This window comes from Leucoraja erinacea, chromosome 8, assembly GCF_028641065.1.
Source record: "Leucoraja erinacea ecotype New England chromosome 8, Leri_hhj_1, whole genome shotgun sequence".
Classification (NCBI taxonomy): Eukaryota; Metazoa; Chordata; class Chondrichthyes; order Rajiformes; family Rajidae; genus Leucoraja; species Leucoraja erinaceus.
This window is the reverse complement of record NC_073384.1, coordinates 49,865,956-49,879,244: the sequence shown is the minus strand read 5'-3', so window position 1 is coordinate 49,879,244 and position 13,289 is coordinate 49,865,956.

The window sequence follows — 13,289 nt, the reverse complement described above, 5'->3', positions numbered from 1 at the left end:
ATATATAGGCTTTCCTATCCACAATACTCAAGGGGCCATCTCATCAAGGGCCTGGTACATTTGCATCGTCATCTCTGTTCTTCATTCAACATTCTTCCTCAAGTGCAATCCCCGAATTGAACACAACTGTCAACTGTACTTACCTTTCTTGTTTTATCCTTACATTAGTAAAATCAATAATCTCATTTGGTTCATTTGAGCTCCGAGGGGAATATATCTGAAATGTAGCACTAATTTCAGTAAAGAAAAATATTAAACCATGGGTTGGGAGGGGTAGGGGGGGGAGGTGAGAAGGAAATAGACATGATGTTTTAGATCGGGAGCTTTCTTCAGACTTGTGATGATGTCTGTTTATTTCCCTCCACAGATACTGCCTGACCCACTGAGTTCCTCTGACAGTTTGTTTTTTGCTTAGGATTCCAGCATTTTCAGTCTCTCGTGTCTCCAATGTAATTTTCCTTTCTACTGTGTCTTATGCATGATTCCAATCCTAAACCAACAAGGCTGTTATCAGCCATTTGAACGACCCTTGATAACCATTTAGGCATATCACGTCATTGTAAAGATAATGTTGCAATGATGAGAAAGACTGCGTATGATCAACCTCTATGGGTAATGAAGAATTAGCAGTAAATAGCTGGTTACCAGCAGCACCTTTGCCCTTAAAATTCATTAAATCAATTAAAGATTCTGATTTGCAATGATTGTTTTGTTAAACACACTGTACATTTCACAAACATAATCAGGCGACTGACACTGGATTTGGAGCTTTCCACTCTCTACCACATTCCTCTCCTTTTCTGGAGACCAACAATCTGTGAAACTCAAACTATGCACATGTTGTATCCCCAGTGTAACAGGACCTGCTCTTCAGTGTTAAAATCTCCATTATCACATAATTCTTTCTTTAGCTGTCTGTTGAATGTTCACATCATTTTTCTCCCCCAAAGATCCCAACCTTCTTTGTCTAATGAATAATGTACACACAATATGGATTTTTGTTTCATTTCATATGACCAGCAGTGTTATTCCTACCTTTTAGCAGCCTAGTTCAAGACCACATTTTCTTAGTCATCATTCTTGTCCAATTAATATTTTAGGATACTTCTGAAGCATTGTATTTAAGTGTCCCCAGTCATCCTTATTTGAGCATTTGTAATCCAGATTTCACATCTACACAGTGTTGTTTACTGTACAAATCTCTTAAGTGTTTTTCTTATCACTCGACTTATTTTACAGTTACACAAAAATACATCCATGCTCTTAAATGTCCCTTTACTTTCCATTTAAACTAATTTGCACCTCAGCATCTGAGTTTCTTGGCCCACTTGAATAAACAATTTTGTTCACTTTCCGTTTCATTGCACCCAAAGTTTGAAAAGACAAAAGGAATACTTTTGGATCATTGTGTTCACTGAAATCAGTTTCACAGCGTGCAGAATGGAGATAAAGAATGAAATGATCATTGAGATTAAATTATAGTTCAATAGTACTTTATTGTAATATGTACCCAGATACAGCGAAATGCTATGTTCTGCATACAATCCAGAAAAAAACATATTCCATCTACGCACAATCATAGGAGTGGAGTGGAATACAGGAGTGGAACAATTTTGGTGTACAAATAGCAGATCCTTCTGAGGCAATGTGCAAAGAGTCACCGTGTTTCTGGCACCATCTTATCATGGCTTCAAAGTCCCATTCTCCTGGTGTTGGCACTGGGTCAGTGATGCAGGGATTGGCCTGGTCTGGCGATGCTGTTGGTGTATCCCACAGTTGTTCTGTGTTGCTGCGCTCTGCAAGCCAGTTCAACCTCCGTAGGACCTCCAGCTGCGTTTGATCAGTTTGCTTTTTCACTAATGCCAATAATCCATCCTGATAACCTTGGCTTGGCTTCACCTGCTCATCAGGCATCAGAAAAGCATATTCCGATCTTTGTTTGTCCCAGGCCTCTCCAATGCCCCCATAAGTACCTTGCTTCGATCTAGCACCCATTTGCTGAGATGAAGTTTTACCCATCTTATTCTGTTCCAATAGGTTTTCCAAGCCAAGAAATCCGGAGGACCTCGATTGTGGAATTGATCCAACTGCTAATTCACTTTGAGCAATCTTTATTCCCAAATCACCTTCGATGTTCTCGAACTGCATCTTGACCCCTCATTTTCCAGTAGCTCCCTCTTTGCTTTGGCCACCGCCATCTTTGTGACTAGTTTCAGTTGTTCCTTTCATCGCCTCATCTCTTCTTCTTCTCATCTCATCTCTTCTTTCATCTGTTCTTCTCGTTGTCTCATCTCTTTTTTTTGTCTTCTTATCTCTTCTTTCCTCCGGTCAATTTCATGTTTCATCTTCAAAGCCTCTGCTTCTATTGAGAGAGCGGCTAGGTCAGCTTCAACTCCCAATGATGAAGGTGATGAACTCCGATTTGGGAAGCCCTTGATACCGAACTGGCTGAAGAACCAGATTTATGTCTTAATCCTTATGGAGATATATTAGAGATTCTATCCCCAGGTGCAATCTCATGTTCCATTCTGGCACCTTGTTGCATCGCACTTCCAGCTACTAATCTCATAAATTGTTGCATAATTTCAGATAACCACTCCTCTGCCTTATCCATGAAACCATTGAATATCTTCACCCTGTCTTCCTCCCATTGGGTGTGTCTTACGCGTTCTTCCCGAGACGGCTGTAAACATCTTGTTTCTTGCCAACCTCCTGGCAGAGGTTCTATAGTTGGCTCATATTAGATTTCACCTTGATCACGTTCTGTTCTGATTCCATTAATTTCTTCTGTTTCTCAATTAATCTGGTAACCTGTTTCCATAATTCATTTCTCTCCTTCTCGGTTTCTTTCAAATAGACAGCTTGTGAATTATCTGAGGTAGACAAAATTGCTGGAGAAACTCAGTGGGTGTGGCGGCATCTATGGAGTGAAGTAAATAGGCAACGATTCGGGCCGAAACCCTTCTTCAGACTTATGCAGTTGGGGGGGGGGGGGGGGGGGGGGGGGGGAAGGGGAAGAAGAAAGGAATAGAAGGAGCTCTGCAGAGGCTGAGGGAGAGCTGAGAAGGGGAGGAGACAGCAAGGGCTAGTGGAAATTGGAGAAGTCAATGTTTATGCCACCGGGATGCAGACTGCCCAAGCAGACGTGCTGCTCACTTTGGCAATGGAGGAGGCCCAGGAGAGAAAGGTCGGATTCGGAATGGGAGGGGGAGTTGAAGTGCTGAGCCACCGGGAGATGAGGTTGGTTAATGCGGACCGAGGGGAGGTGTTCGGCGAAACGATCGCCAATGTCTCACCAATGTAGATCAGCTGACATCCAGAGCAGCGGATGCAATAGATGAGGTTGGAGGAGATGCAGATAAACCTCTGCCGCACCTGGAATGACTGCTTGGGTCCTTGAATGGAGTCGAGGGGGTAAAGCGATAAGTGTAGCATTTCATGCGGGTGGGAAGGGAAGAATTGACCAGGGAGTTACGGAGGGAGCGGTCTTTGTGGAAAGCCACCAGGGCAGGAGATGGGAAGATGTGGGAAGTGGTGGGGTTAAGTTGGAGATGGCGAAAATGTCGGAGGACTATTTGTTGTATGTGACGGCTAGTGGGGTGGAAGGTGGGGACTGGGGGACTCTGCCCTTGTTCTGAGTGGGGGGATGGGGAAGAGCAGTGTTGCGGGATATTGAAGAGACCCCGGTGAGAGCCTCATCTATGGTAGGGGAGGCGAACCTCCGTCCCCTGAAGAATGAGGACACGTCCGATGCCCTGGTGTGGAACACCGCATACTGGGAGCAGATGCGGCATAGACGGAGGAATTGGGAGTAGGGGATGGAGTCCTTACAGGAAACAGGGTGGGAAGAAGTGTAGTCTAGATAGCCATGGGAGTCAGTGGGTTTATAGTGGATGTCGGTCAAAAGTCTATCACCTGCAATGGAGATGAATTATCTGTTTCTTCTCGATACTTGCGTTTTCTGTAGCTATCAATTGACTCGTTAACTTGTTCCCATATTGAGTTTTCCTCCTTCTCGGCTCCTTTCAGAGCTAGAAGTTTGCCTTTCTCAGTGAGTTCAAGTTGTCTAATTGGTCTTTAATCAGGCATGGCTCTTTCTTCATCTTCTGGCTCCATGATTTTAAAGAGGTCTTGGCAGATCGCCAAGTCTTTAAATTAAATGAACAGAGTCTTCTCTGAATTCTGCTCCAACTTTGTGTAAACATCGAGTGGCTATTTGAAAAACAATTTCCTCAGAACAATAACATACTGAGATTGTTGACAACATCTCTCCAACAGCCATGGACTTAAAGATGACGATAGTTCGAAAGGAATGCGTGTTATCAAGACTTGAAAACAATTTCCAAGGTCAGTCTCCTTTCCCCAGACAGATTGGAAAAAGCACTTTCTGGCTCTTTTTACAGAATCCGATTAAAATTAAAGCTTGTAGCTTCAAATTCAAAGAATAATAGTCGATTTCTACTCACAATTTCTGTGATGTGTCTTCAGATCTTCAGATAAGCCTCGATGCTGTCGATAGACCCCTAGGCCTTCTCTGGCCGAGATCTATTATTTTCAGTTCCATTGCTGGAACCAGTCTTCTGGTCAAAACCTCTTTCAAAATCTTAGTCCAGTCTTCTGTCCCATGCTCATGGACTGGCATTCATCACCCCTGGTCGGAGGGACCCTTTGACTTAATGTAGCGGCAGATTTTTATATTGTTCAAGAGATTACTCCCTCTAGCCGATAAATGGACTGCATGGTTAAGGGGAATGTCTTGATACACATGTGACCTCAACGTCAGAGACCTCCAGAGCTTCTTCACAGATAAATCTTCAAAACACAGTCCTTTGATTAATAAATTCTTTATTGAAAAACAATAAAGTACATCCAAACTTCTTCCAACTCGTTACTATAATCTTCATTGAACTCCAGCCTATCGCTTTAAACATTATAAAACTCCTCGTATCTCCGTTACACTTTGCATGGTCGAAGGATAAACCATCTCCATGCTGGTCCGAAACTAAACTAAAAACTAAGCTTCTGAACAAGAAACTTAGCTCAAAACACGCCTTAAAATACGTCATAAATCCCACCTACATAATAACAGGTAGTCTAAAATTTAAAGACACATGCCATCATTAATGACACACAAAACAAGCCAAATGGCCACGACACCACTGATAACTTGACCCGCGAACGTGCCTTGTTCTCAGCTCTAGCAACCACTGCTCCACATCCGTGTGCCGAGGTGTTTCCTGTGGCTGACCTCGTAACTTTTACGGCGCTTCTGGGGTAGCGAGGTGGGCCCACAGCTCGCTCACAGCCTCCGATATCCTCCTCCGTCTGCCGCTGCCACCGCCATTTCTTGTTTGCTATGTTGATGCTGGTCCTCCCGGTGCTGTCTACTGGCACAAAGATTTGAGATGCAGTGCTGAATGCCGGCATTACCTGAACCCAGAATTCAACAAAGACACCACAGTCACCATGCTCATTGTAAGCTATCTGCTCCCCGGAGCTGGGACATGGCATACCCTGTAGTCTTTCCTTTTCCCCAAATTAGTATTTACCCTGTACTCTATTTCTGCTTTTGTTTGATTAATTCCCATTTCTGACAATGGTTTCAATTGCAATCTATAGAAAGAATTGATCATAGTTCATAGGAATACGCGCAAAGAAATAATAAAAAACAGTGGATTCTTGTGGAATTCCAGTGGAAAATCAGTGGAATTCTTGCCATAGAGGGCGTACAGAGAAGGTTCACCAGACTGATTCCTAGGATGTCAGGACTTTCATATGAAGAAAGGCTGGATAGACTCGGCTTGTACTCGCTAGAATTTAGAAGATTGAGGGCGGATCTTATAGAAACTTACAAAATTCTTAAGGGGTTGGACAGGCTAGATGCAGGAAGATTGTTCCCGATGTTGGGGAAGTCCAGGACAAGGGGTCACAGTTTAAGGATAAGGGAGAAATCTTTTAGGACCGAGATGAGGAAAACATTTTTCACACAGAGAGTGGTGAACCTCTGGAATTCTCTGCCACAGAGGGTAGTTGAGGCCAGTTCATTGGCTATATTTAAGAGGGAGTTAGATGTGGCCCTTGTGGCTAAAGGGATCAGAGGGTATGGAGAGAAGGCAGGTACGGGATACTGAGTTGGATGATCAGCCATGATCATATTGAATGGCGGTGCCGGCTCGAAGGGCACCTATTTTCTATGTTTCTATGGAAGCCTACGCAGCACTTTGCGCCTGGTCTGCCATTCAGTCAAATCATGGTTGGTCACATGGCTTAGGTCCAGTTGCTAATATCTTGCTGTCCAAAGATTACCAATCTCTACCTTGAACACAAAGATTGCGCAACTATTGTCCTTCGAGCCAAATTATTCTAAAGATTCATGGTCTTCTGTGAAAGATGATAATTTTTGTCATCTCAATTCTCAATTACCAAACCTTTCATTCTGACACTGTCTCCTCGCCAGCTGCATGAACTGTATCGTTCCCTGTTGGCATATCGGGCTATTTTTTTTAAAATTTAAAACATTTTTTTTAAAAATTAGAAGCAATTGTACAAGGATAAGACGGCATACCAATTATACAATTATTGTACAGCTTCATTTTTAACCTTATAACCTAAATTTAAAAAAAAAGGAAAACAAGGAAAGAATTTAAAAAATGAATGAAGAGATAAAGTAGAAAAGAGCAGGAAAAGACCCCTAAGCTACCAAAGCAGTGCAGAAGAAAGAAAAGGAAATAAGAAAATAAAAAAAATGAGATATAGCTTCCCCCCCACCCATCATAGCATCGGATTTAAATTTAAATTTGTGTTTAACCATCCTGTTGTTGTAAAAATTCAGTAAAGGGTATCCATGTCTTAAGAAATTGATCTGGTTTTTCTGCCAAGACAAGCCTAATGTTTTCCAAGTGTAGTGTCTCGGACATATCTGTAATCCACATCTTCACTGTGGGGACTGTTGTCTGTTTCTAAAATGTAAGTATTAATTTTTTCGCCATTATTAGGCCATAATTGAGGAAACGTCTTTGAAATATCGTTAGCTTAGAGCAGGCTGTGACATATCTAATATGACCAGTTTTATATCTGGGTGCAATTTAATTGTAAATGTTTTGGAAAAGGTATCAAATATTCCCCTTCAGAAGTTTTGTAACTTTGTACAGGAAGCAAAAGAATGGGTTGTAGTCGCTTCTTGGAGGAGACATTTATCACAAATAAGAGAGACATTTGGGAAGATCTTGTTCAATTTGGACTTTGAACATTAGTCTGTGCAGTATTGTTAATTGTATCAGGGAGTGCCTAACATTAAGAGAGCAGTAATGTATGTATAAAAGGCTTTCCTCCCAACTAGCCTTTGAGATTAATAAACCCAATTCATCTTCCCATGCTCGCCTAAGCATTTCAGATGATGGGATGTGTGCAGTTAAAAGGGTATTGTAAATGTAGGATATTAACTTACTTGTATCCCCATTTCTATTCATGCATTTGTCTAATATATCTGGGCCCATAGGATGACAGTATTGTGTATGTGTTTTCACATAGTCTCAGATTTGAAGATATCTAAAAAAATTACTAGCTTTCAAATGATATTTCTCCTGAAATTCTTCAAACGATAGGAAAAACCCCTTCTCATAAAGATCTCCCAGCGTTTTGATTCCTGAGTTTTTCCATTGTGCAAATGCCTTATCTAAAGTAGACGGTTTAAATGAAGGATTGTTAGCGATTGGTAAAAGGAGAGAGAAATTTCTCAGTTTGAGACTTGATTTCAACTGTTTCCAAATTCGTAGGGTGCTATGAATTATCGGATTTTGCTCATATGTTGATTTATTCAGATGTATTGGAGAAAGAAGAATCGCGCCTATATTAAAAGACGACCAGTCTTCCCTCTACATTTTTAACCAGTTTACCTGTTGACATGTATCATCCATACAGTAGATTAAAATTTTAATATTAGTTGCCCAGTAGTAGAAAAGAAGATTGGGGAGTACTAATCCACCATTTTCTGTAGGTTTACATAAATGTCGCTTGTGAATTCTATGGGTTTTACAATCCCAAATAAAATTTGTAACAACAGAGTCAAGTTTTAAAAAAAAACTTTTAGGGAGATGTCGGTATTGATTGAAATAGGTATAAGAGTCGTGGCAGGAAAATCATCTTTATGGCATTTACTCTACCTATAAGGGAAACAGGGAGTTTTTTCCAAAATTGAATAAGGGCATTTAATTTAGTAATTAATGGTGGAAAATTTGCTTGGAATAGAGAGGTATATTTTCTAGTCACATAAACTCCAAGGTATTTACATTTTTCAGTGACAATTCTAAAGGGGAATTTTTGGAGATGTGAAGGGTCTTGAGCTTTTATTGGCATAATTTCACTTTTATTCCAGTTTATTCTATAGCTGAGAAGGAACCAAATTGTTCTATAAGGTTTAATATATTTGGGATACTGACTTGAGCGTTGGTAATATATAAAAGTACATCGTCTGCATATAACGAAATCTTGTTATTGGTATGTTTAGTATTATGACCGTGAATGTCCGGGTGTACTCATACTTTCAGCTAAAGGTTCTATGGCTAGGGCAAATAGCATTGGTGAAAGAGCACATCCTTGTCTTTTACCCCTGGATAATTGAAATTTTGGTGACAGAATTTGATTAGTAAATATTCTGGCAGTCGGATTGTTATATGACAACTTTATTCATGAGATAAAATTTTCTCCTAGTTGGAATTTTTCCAACACTAAAGAGATAGTCCCATTCTACTTGATCAAATGCTTTTTCTGCGTCTAAAGAAATAATTGTTAAGTCTTCATTTATCGTTCTGTGTGAGTACATTATATTAAACAGACGTCTCAAATTATAAAACGAATGTCGCTTAGGTATAAACGCAGTTTGGTCTGAGTGTATTAATTAACTAATGTACGAACTTAGGCTTCTTGCCAAAGTCTTAGCTAATATTTTCTGATCTGTATTTAAAAGAGCTATTGCTCTGTAATATCCAGGCTGTTCGAGAATTTTGTCTTTTTTAGGTATCATTGTGATGGTTGATTTGGTTAGTTTGTGGTAACGTCTGTTCTTTAAAAGCATGTATATAAAGGGCTCGTAAGCGTGGGGAAATTAAGTAATTAATTTTTTATAGAATTCATTACTGAACCCTTCTGGATCTGACGTTTTCCCATTATTCATTGATTTGATAGTCTCTTCAATATATTTTATTGTAATCTCGTTCCACCTCATTGAGTGATGGAAGGTTGCAATTGTCAAGAAAGTTTTTGATCTTTGTGGATTCTGCTGAAGTTTTAGATGCATATAAATTTTGATAGGTTTTTAGGAATCTTTCGTTAATATCTTTAGGAAGTGTAAGCAGCTCACCTTTTTCTGATCTGATTTTTTGAATGGTGTGCTCTTTTTCCATTTTTCTCAGCTGGCATGCCAGAAGTTTGTGCGGTTTATCATCAAATTCGAAATTCTTTTGCTTAGTGTATTGAAATAACTTAACAACTTTTGCGGAGAGGATTTGATTATGTTTAACAGTGGATGGATCAATTGAGTTTTCTGAATCAGCTGTTTAATCTGTTTTTCTAATTCCAATTGTTCCGACCTGTTTTTTTTGTTTTGATAAGCTTGGTATGAAATAATGGAGCCTCTGATAAAGGCCTTAAAAGATTCCCACAATAAATAAGCCAAAATATCAGGTGTGTCGTTTGTCTCGTAAAATAGTTCCATCTGTTGCTTCAGATAATATTATCTGAAGCAACCTGGCTCAGTAAATATTTGTGGATTAAATATCCAAAACGTTTTTTTGTTATGCATTCCTTCTAGTTTTAAGGAGAAAGTTAATGGACAATGGTCAGAAATGATATTGTTATGATATTTAGGATTGATTGTAAAAGGGATCAATTTTGCGTCCACCAGAAAATAATCAATTTGTGTATACATTTTGTGAACACATGAATAAAAAGAATACTCTCTACCTGATGGGTTGGCAATCCTCCATACATCGGTTCTGTGTGCGTTTTTTATGTAAGTATTTAGAAGTTCACTGGATTTTGATTTTGTAATGTATCTCCTTTGCTGTGAAGATTTGTCCAAATATAGGTCCAATACACAATTGAAGTCTCCTCCAAATATCAGATTTTGCTGGCTGTAGTCTGAAATTATATTGATTTTTTTATTAAAAAATTGTGAGTTATCAAACTTAGGAGCGTAGATATTCACTATAGTAAGTGGGGTTGAGTGTAGCTCCCCAGATACTATAATGTACCTACCCTCCTTATCGGCTATAGTGGATTTGTGTTTAAATGGTGTGCCTTTACGAATTATAATTGCAGTACCTCTTGCTTTAGAAAGAAAAGTAGAGTGATATAATTGACCAATCCAGTTAGCCTTCAGCCTGCTATGAGCTCCATCTTTGAGATGCGTCTCCTGTAAAAATATTACATGTATTAATAGATTTTAGGTGGGCTAAAACCCCTTTTAATTGGCTCATTAACGCCCCTGACGTTCCAAGTACAAAAAGTAATTCCTCCAATGTTCCTATTGGGATTGTCTTGCATTTTAAAGCTTACACGGTTTCCTTTGTTTCAAATGGTCTAACACCATATTTAAAATGAAACATTTAGTTGCTGGGTGGGTGAGCCCCATTCCAATCCCCTGCACGTATATCCCAGAAAAAAAGTACATTAGCAAAGATAGATAAAGTATCCAATAGAGAAACTAAAAGGTGAAAACAAAAGACAACAGAAATTGCAGCAAAGAAACATGCTGCGAGTGAATGCTACCCCATGGTGGTGTGATTCGTGTTAACTTCCATAGATGTTAATATCAAATAACACCGCTCCTTCCTTAAAGAGTAAAAAAAAGACTGAACAGAGCAGAATAAAAAAATATCAGTATATAAATTTGTCGACGGATCCAAATTCCCAAAAGGTTAAATATCTTTTTGTACACTGAGTAAACAAGTGGATATTTGGTATTTAGATTAATATATAAGACTTGTTAGATAGCTTACTGATATTGATATGTCAAACTATTCGTTGATTCAAAGTTGGTGAACTTATAGTAGTTTGTTAATTCCATCTGCAGTTGCATAGACAGAGCAAGTATTCTCTCTCTCCTTCCCTCTCTACCACCCTTCAGCTCCCCCCAGCTTCCCCACACGTTCCAATACAATCTCTAGACTTCTCCATATCTTGCCACAACTTACTCAATACCTCCCAACACTTACTCAACCCCTATCTCTCTCTTAACCTCTGCCCTCTCCCTGGGCCTCTCACCTTCCCCCGTCACTCCCTAAACTCCCCTAACTTTCCATGACTTCCCCTAACTAATTCTCACTAATTCTCACTTGCGATGACTCTATAACTCTCCCATGTTCGCTCTCCCTGCCACTACCTCTAACTCTCTACTGCTCTACCCCTACCCCTCCCTTTCTCTGCCATATTCCCACTCGCTCTGTCATGCAATCTGTCAGGATTGACCCTTTAACCGGCTTTGCATCGGCCACTTTATCACCGCATATTAAGTATGAACACACTAGAAAATCATGGCATAAATCTGGTAACATAATTAAATATTAGATGTTGTTAAAATACACGACTTAATGCGTTACTTATTTGTATTAGTATATTAGTATTACTATTAGCTATTAAAAAAATTTGGAGAGCCTGTAGTAGGTTGTTGATACAGCTATGGTGTACAGAGAGAGAATAATTTCTCTCTCCCTCCCACTCTGCTTGTCTATGGCTCCCACCAGTTTTCCCATGCATTCCAATTCAATCTCTAAACTTCCCCCAGACTTAGCAAAACGTACTCAATAATATCGGCCTCTTATAAGAACATATTAGATATAAACCCAATATAAATGCATGCAATATAAAATAATTATAAGATTCAGATAAACCCAATATAAATGCATGCAATATAAAATAATTATAAGCCCAGTATAAACCCTAACTCCTTTTATAACCACTTTATGAGTGGATACAGATAGAATGAATTAAAAACACAGTATGACTTCAGGGTAAATAGAATATAGTCCTCTTGATTGGCGTCGTAAGATAAGCTCAATGTGACTTTGTGACATAGCTAGATAAAATAGTTACTTATCCTTGCAATGTCTTGAGCGAACTTAAATGCTTCCTCAAGATCAGTAAAGAAGCGTTCAGTCCCTTTATATGTGACTCTCAGTTTGGCTGGGTACCTCAGAATGACTCGGTAAAGAGTGCTCTTTTCTGGACAACTTTGGCTGGGTAATCTCTTAAGATTCGTATGTTATCCCCTTCAAAGATCAGATTTCTTTTGTTAGCCACTTTTTTCATGATGTCTTCTAGAACGTAGGAGTGGTGTATCTTCAGAATCAGCTGCCTTGGTTGAGCTACGGGTCCTGTCCAGGCTCTCAGAGCTCTGTGTACCCAGTCCAGTTTGGGTCTTTCATCCAGGTTAAGTACCCCTTGGAGTAATTGAGCCGCAAAATCTCGAGGGTCTTTACCAATGTCTTTTCCTTCCTTCACCCCGACAATCCTTAAATTCTGGCGTTTAGAGCGCCCTTCGAGATCAAGACATTTTTTCAATCATCTTGGCAAGTTGCTGAGAAACACGCTCCAATTCCATCTTCAGTCTTTGTGTTGTCTGAGTGATTTCTGTGGTCGCAGATTCCAATTCTCAGATGGCTTTGCAGTGTTTTTTTGTGTTGAACTTTACTGGATGTTATCTTGCACTAAATGTTATTTCCTTTATCCTGATTGTATCATGATTGTAATCATGTAGATTATTTCTGGGTAGCATGCAACAAAAAAAGCTTTTCACTGTACTTGGAGTATCAAATACCTGTGCATGTGACAATAAACTAAACTAAACTAAACTATTGTATGTTGAAATGTCTGAAGAAAGGTCCCGACCCAATATGTCACCCATCCATGATCTTCCAGAAATGCTGCCTGGCCCACAGAGTTACTCCAGCACTGTGTCTTTCTCTGCAATTTCTTGCAATCTTGGGCAGAACTGTTCCCAACCTCGGTCTGATGCATTCCAGCAGTATGCTTTCCATGGTGCATTTATAGACGTTTGTAAGAGTCACTGGAGACATGCCAAATCTCCTAAGGAAGTAGAGTTCTTGCCGCTCACACCAGTGTGGTTGGTCCATATCGCGGATAATAATAATGCTCCTCAACATCTGAGAATAACCATAACCATATAACCATATAACAATTACAGCACGGAAACAGGCCATCTCGGCCCTACAAGTCCATGCCGAACAAATGTTTTTTTTTCCCCTTAGTCCCCACCGGCCTGCACTCATACC